This window comes from Vulpes vulpes, chromosome 12, assembly GCF_048418805.1.
Source record: "Vulpes vulpes isolate BD-2025 chromosome 12, VulVul3, whole genome shotgun sequence".
Lineage (NCBI taxonomy): Eukaryota > Metazoa > Chordata > Mammalia > Carnivora > Canidae > Vulpes > Vulpes vulpes.
Genome location: NC_132791.1, coordinates 133,003,485 through 133,010,881, shown reverse-complemented (window position 1 = coordinate 133,010,881; position 7,397 = coordinate 133,003,485).

Here is a 7,397-nt window from a genome sequence, read left to right as displayed (position 1 = left end):
GGCTTCTATTCTGTTGGTGTTTAGCTGCAATCCAGTTGGTCAAGCTTATGGCATCTATCTGATCATTTCCATCCCATCCAGTACCCTGCCTATTGGGGGTGTGTGCTCAGCATTCTGAGTAGCATTTTGTATTAAGACTGTGCAAGAAAGATGCTGCCTCTTCCCTTTGATGCTCTGACCTGCAGGGAAGGGCCCACAGTGACACTCTGTGTCGTAAAGATTTTGGAGGTTGAGTTGTATCCTTGCCCTGCCTGCACCTCACCCAATCTGCAAACCTCCTGTTTTCCTCCTGTCCTTGGGAAAACACTTACACCCATTTGAAAACGTGAGCTGTTTGCCCACAGCTCCTTAGGGTTGAGTCACTAGCAGCCGAAACCATAGACATTGTCCAACCTGCAGCCAAACCACTGCTCTGAGTGAGGGTACGATATGTTTGCTCTTGGTTTCACACCCTCATGCTGGCCACCTTTATTTTGGCAGCTCTGACTGCCAGGTCTTCAGGGACCTGTGGGCAGCAACCCAGGATCTGGATTATAATGGATAGTTTGGCGACGCTGTTTACTTGAGCAGTTTAGAATCCGGCCAAGGAGACAAAGTGTGAGCAAGAAAATGATAGAATACAGCATTCCCTGTAGGTGGGAGCACGCTGAGTGGTATGGACAAGTAATTTGGGGCTTGGGATGGGAAAGCTCTTCCCCCCCCCCCCCAGATTTATTTATTTTAGAGGGAGAGAGCATGAGAGCAGGGTGGGGGGGAGAGGGCAGAGGGAGAGGGAGAGAGACCTTCAAGCCGACTCCCCGCTGAGCACAGAGCTGGTTGTGGGGCTCCATCTCATGACCCTGAGATCATGACCTGAGCCAAAGTCAGACGCTCAACCCACTGAGCCACCCAGGCTCCCTGAGCTCATTTTAAAATATAGTTGGGGGCAGCCCCGGTGGCGCAGCAGTTTAGCGCCCCCTGCAGCCCGGGGTGTGATCCTGGAGACCTGGAATCGAGTCCCACATCCGGCTCCTGCATGGAGCCTGCTTCTCTCTCTGCCTGTGTCTCTGCCTCTCTCTCTCTCTCTCTCTCTCTCTCTCTCTCTCTCTCTCTCTGTGTGTGTGTTTCTCATGAGTAAATAAATAAATAAATCTTTAAAAAATAAAATAAAATAAAATATAGTTGGGTTACTCCTCTCCCCACCCTGCCCTGAAGACTGCCTTATATAAATGTGTAGTATCTACCGATTTTATTGATCCACTTTGTCCTTCCAAACCAACCTTTCAAAATGTGATGAACTTTAGATTTTATTCAGAGAGGCGCCCCCCAACCTTTCCCACTGCCGGTGCCCACACTCCATATGCATGTCGTCCTTAAGATGACCCTGTAGAGTCGGTCTGCTTTGTGTCCCATTTTTCAGATGGGAGGACTGAGCTCTAAATAGATGAATGGATTGCCCGATCCTAGATCCTACAGTTCCTAAGAGACAAAGTTAGGGCTTGGACCCTGGTGATTTGACTGGAGTCCAGATCCCCCTCCTCCTGCCTCCAGGATGTCACATGTCACCTTTCCTTCTAGAAGCCACCATAAACTCTCACCTCAGGTTTCCTGAGTCAGCCTTCTGCTTCTGGCCTCCCCCGAAGCTGCCGCCTAAAGACACGGGAGCTGGTATTTGTGGCCCCCCTCAAATCGTGGGAGAAGCCACCCAGTCTGCCAGCTTTCTTTCCCACTCAGTTTGGACATTTCTCCAATTTCACCCCTGGTTTCCTTGGAAATTCCATTTGCTCGTCTTCATATCTCTCTTGGAGGGGCCTCTTTCCTTTGTTGCTTATTCATTGGGACTTTCTGGGATTTTTATTTCCGCCTGGAATTTTGAGATCTTAAATATGGGGATCCCCAAACTTTCTTTATAAAAAACCATCTTTTTCATAGCTTTCTGTAATTCCTAGCTTCTAATTTGGCTTTGTTTGAAGTTGCTCTATTCCCTTTTAAAGATTTAATGTCCCCAGCTACTTGATGACATTTTGGTGCAGGTAGACCTTGGGTGGCTTCTACTTGCCGTCCTCAGAGACCCACCGTTCCTGCTGTATCACCAGCTCTGCTTGCACCACCATGTGGAGACTTGAGACCCTGGGTGTCTCTGTGGTCCTGCTTTCCTTAACAGTAGACTTTTAGGGGATGTCACCAAAGACAGGCTGGCTCTAAGTATCCCACCTAACCTAACCTGGCTCATAGGCCCTATGGCCCCGCTACTCTGAGCCGCTTCATTAACATATCTGGCCACTGCTTAAAGATGGTTTAGTGTTTCCCTCTGTCCAGGCCCAAGGCCAGCAGTTTCGCCTTATTGTAACAAGTTCCCATTTCGATCTCTCTTGGAAGGGAAGAGGGGGAGAGGAGACTGGCATCGTTTGGATAGTGTGTCTCCTCTAAAGGTCTGGTCACCAGATGGGTGTTGTAGAGACTGCTTCTCTCATCCCAAAACATTGCCACGGTTGCAGGAGCTGCCATTAACCTGTAGTGTCCCTGATGCCTCCTCAGTGAGCAGGTCCACCTTGGCGCCCCCACCGCCCCCGAGGATCCCTGGAGCATGTGTGCAGATACCTGAGAACGTCTTGCCCTGAGCTCCTGGAGCCCCAAGCTTGCGCCCCCAGCACACAGACCAGCATGAAAAGTTCTTTAGAAATGAGCATGGATGGGACGCCTGGGTGGCTCAGTGGTTGGGCATCTGCCTTCCGCCCAGGGCGTGATCCTGAGGGTACAGGATTGAGTCCCGCATTGGGCTCCCTGCTTCTCTATCTCTCTGTGTCTCATGAATAAATAAATAAATCTTAAAAAAAAAAAAAAGAAATGAGCATGGAAAGCATAAGCATTCCACTTCTTGCAGAGGGTTCTCAACTGCAGAGAAGCAGCTCCCCTCTCTCCAAGCTTAGGGCCGGGTCCCCAGCAGGCAGGGCACACTGACCAGGATTACGACCGTGTCTCTCATCATCATCTGTGCTGGGCCTCAGTTTCTTCTCTGTGCTCGGGACCAACAGCCCAATGACACCCTTGGGAAGATTTAAGGAGATAATAATACACTTAAAGGGCCTGGCACACGTGGGCAGCGCGCAGTTGGCGTTCTGAACTGGAAAGGAAGCCTTGGCAGGGAGGGGGAAGCCGCACACGAGGTCAGCTCCGGGGTGAGTGACGCTGAAGCTCTTTTTCCCATCTGTGCCCTCCGCAGAGGGGGTCCCTGCGCCCCCAGCAAGACGTCCCCAGCCCTGAAGTTCCGCCGCTGGCCGCCAGGGGGAGACAGGGCGCAGGCTCCCTCGCGGGCCTCCCGCGGGCGCGTTCACAGAGCCTCCAGAGCGCGGCCGTGCGGGGCCCCGCGAGCCTCTCCGGGGCGGGGTGCGCATGCGCAGAAGCCTGCGCATCCCGCGGGGCTGACCCGGGAAGGTGGAGGATGGAGGCTACCGGGGGTCAGACGCGGGGGCACCTGTGGCGACCACCAGGTTTCCGCTTGGATTTCCAGAAGGGATGACCTGGCCCCCTTCAGAGTTAGCATTTCTTCCCCGTCGAGGATGCTCTTGCATTCCAAAGAGAGGGACAGAAGGGACGTTGGCGGGGCACCTGCAGTCCTGGGGGCAGAGTCTGGACCATGTAGCAGGTGCAGAAGAGGCATCCTCCAAGCAGCCCAGGGGGGTGGCTGTGAGCTGTGCTCCGGGTGGGGGGGCAGGTTCCGGGCCCGGGGAGCGTCCGTGTTCTAACTTAGGGCCCCCATTCCTCACCCCCAGGCCAGAGGCTCCTGTTCCCGCTGCCGTTTGTGGATGGGACGCCATGACTTAGGATCAACGTAGCCTAGACGTTAAGGGAAGGGGAAGAAAAATAATGAAGCGCAGGTCGCGCTCTTGGAATTAGTTTGATGGGAGGTGAGTTCGGTGTCCGGAGACGGGCGAGATCCCCAGAAGGGGGTCAGGGAGCAGGTTCGCTACTGCTCCAAGTGTGATCCGCAGGGGGTTGATATAAAGGCCTTTTGTGGGGCGGGGTGGGGAGCCCAGTGAGCGTGGATCCCGCAAGCGGAAGGTGGAAGCACTTTGCTTAATGAGGAATGTCGGGGTGGGGACACTCACTGCTGTGTCCCCAGATCCCACTTACACCTGCCAGGGGCGAGAGGATGGGCAGAGTTGGGGAGACAGGTCACTGTAGGTCTCCGCTGGAAAGGTCTCCCTTGGACGTGCGTGCCCCAGGAAGAGGGGCGGTGGCCCTGGGAGGGGCTCGGGGCAGGGGCACGACTTCCCCTTCCCACCTGCAGAGTCCCTTGCTTCTCAGTAGGTGGGGCTCAGCCCCAAGGCTCCTACCTGCCTACCTGCTCCTACCTGTCAGCCCACCCTAACCCTACAGCACCCAGTGCCCCTTCCAGGGGGAATGGGCATCCTAGGGGAATAGCCTGCGATAGCGAGGGAGTTTGGGGTCCCTAAGGCTGTTCTCGTCACTCAGTCAACAAAGAAGGACGGCTCCTCACTCTCCGTACTGTCCCCGCCGGGACTGTCCCCACCGGGAATGTGGGAAGAGCAGTATGGATCCCGGTGTCCAGTGATTTATCACTTTCCCTCATCTGTACACTTGGTCAGGAAGTACCCAGAGCCCTTGACAACGGCTGGGGGGGCCTATTGTGAAGACCTCACAATGCCATCGGAATTCTAATGTTGGCTTGGGTGGGAGGGTGGACATGAAATCCTCGGAGCCTGTGAGTTCCTGTCTGGCCTGGGCGTGGGGTGGGCACCCTGAACACCTAGCAGAAACCCTCACTGGTTCTAGAGACTTCTCCCACACAGATGAGTCATCCTGTCTTCCAGCACCGGCAGCAGCCCTCTAACCCCATGCTGCCCTCTGTCTCAGGGACCCTGGCCTGGGATGGCAGGCATCAGGTGAACCCTGGTCGGCCTGAATCCTTACCCAGTTCAGCTTATTCCTCTGCTCCAACCTGGCCCCTCCCAGTGTGGGATCCCACCCTGCAGGTGCTTGTTTAGGGCCTCGGTGTTACCCTCCCCGTGACTGTCTCCTATCCAGGCTGCTCACCCCAGAGCAGAACAAGACCAGCCAGACAGGATATCTTCCTTTTAAGGTGAGTGTCAACAGCACTCCCTCTCCCACAGAGAGATAACCTCTGCGGAGTAAACATTCTAGAAAATAAGCCCCATGGATGAGGCTTGGTACTCTTCCATTAGAAACTTACGATACGGGGATCCCTGGGTGGCGCTGCGGTTTGGCGCCTGCCTTTGGCCAAGGGCGCGATCCTGGAGACCTGGAATCGAATCCCACATCGGGCTCCCGGTGCATGGAGCCTACTTCTCCCTCTGCCTGTGTCTCTGCCTCTCTCTCTCTCTCTCTCTCTCTCTCTCTCTCTATCATAAATAAATAAAAATTAAAAAAAAAAAAAAAAAAGAAGAAGAAAAAGAAACTCACAATACGGCAGCCCGGGTGGCTCAGCGGTTTAGCGCCACCTTCAGCCCAGGGTGTGATCCTGGAGACCCAGGATCAAGTCCCACGTCAGGCTCCCTGCATTGAGCCTGCTTGTGTCTCTGCCTCTCTCTCTTTGTCTCTCATGGATAAATAAAATCTTTAAAAACCTCACAATATTTAGGGGCGCCTTGGGGTGCTCAGATGGTGGAGTGTCCAACTCCTGGTTTCAGCTCAGGTCATGATCTCGCAGTCATGGGGTCAAGCCCCAAGTCAGGCTCTGCACTCAGTGGAGAGTCTGCTTGGGATTTGCACCCCTCTTTCTTTCTTTCTCTCTCTCTAAAAAATTAAAGGCACCTCAAACCCTACTTTCCGAGTGAAGTCTTCCTCATCATCCCAACCAGATGCGAGGGGAGGCTTTCTCTTCTCTCCTCTGAATCCCCCCCCCCCACACACACACATAGGGAAGATTTATATACCTCGTTAGGGATACCTAATCATCTTCTGCTTTATTATTTACTTACATGCTTCTCTCCTTTCTCCTCCTGAATTAACCCCATCCAATTTCCCCTTCCTTGTTACCTAATTTATGGTAGAGGCTCATGTGTTTGTTGAGTGAAAGAACTGAGTTCCCTTTATCAATAAAATGTTCTGGCCAGTGGTGTGGATGCTGAGCCACTCACTAGCTGTGTGACTTTGGGCGAGTTATGTGACCTTTCTGTACCTTGGTTTCTCAAACAGTAAATGGGAATAATAATAGTACGTGGCCTCCCCAGGCTGTTGAGTCAGTGGGCATTTAGCCCCGTGCCCGGCTCACTGGAAGTGCTGGCGACCAGTCCATGGCTCCTTTGACGTGTGTCACATGGAACGCCATCAGGTAGTAAGACTGATTCTTTTCCTGACTTAGCAGCTTCCTCCCCAGCCCCCAAATATACTGTGACTGAACCACTGAACCACCGTAAGTCATGAAATCCTCCCAGAGAGCTTCTATTGTCCCGAATATTTGTGTGAATTGCTTGGTTTGGGTCTATGGTTTTACGGGTGAGTTTGGAAAACTGAGATTCTGTATTGTGCTCTCTAGTTAATCTTAGAGATTTACATATTAGCGTTTGTTTTTCCAAGAAGGGATGCCTTTAGATCGGTTCCCGAGAGGTCACAGGGGCTTGTATATTGATGTCGTAGAGCGTTGATGATGACGCTGGATCAGGTCAGCATCTTAATATTTCTTTTTTAAAAGATTTATTTATCTGAGACAGAGCAGGGTGAGGGGCAGAGGAAGAGGGAGAGAATCTCAAGCAGACTCTGTGCTGAGTGTGGAGCCTGATGTGGGGCTCAATCCCACGACCCTGAGATCATGACCTGAGCTCAAATCAAGAGTCGGACGATGAGCTAATTGAGTGACCCAGGCACCCCATGGTCATCATGTTAGGATCACAGTTCACAGTCTACATGAACAAAGGTTTCTCTACTAGATGCTCAGACAAACATAAATTTCTACAACATTCGTAGACTGGAGGTTACACATGAACAAAAGGTGGGGTCCCCGGCTGGCTCCATGGGAAGAGCCTTCAACTCTTGATCTTGGGGTGGTGAGTTCAAAGCCCCATGTTGGGTGTAGAGCTTACTTAAAAATAAAAATAAGGGGCACCTGGGTGCCTCAGTGGCTGAGCATCTGCCTTTGGCTCAGGTCGTGACCCCAGGGTCCTGAGATTGAGTCCTGCATCAGGCTCCCCATAGGGAGTCTGCTTCTCCCTCTGCCTGTGTCTCTGCCTCTCTCTCTGTGTGTCTCTCATGAATAAATAAATAAAATCTTTTAAAAAATTTTAAAATCTTTAAAAGATCACAGGTCTTAAAAAAAGATCACAGGTCTTAGAATTATGAAAATAATTCATCCGACATTAATGAAAATATCTTAAGTGCTTCTTGAAAGTGGAAACAAATAGACATCCAGTTTTCCCAGCACAGGACACGAAGTACAG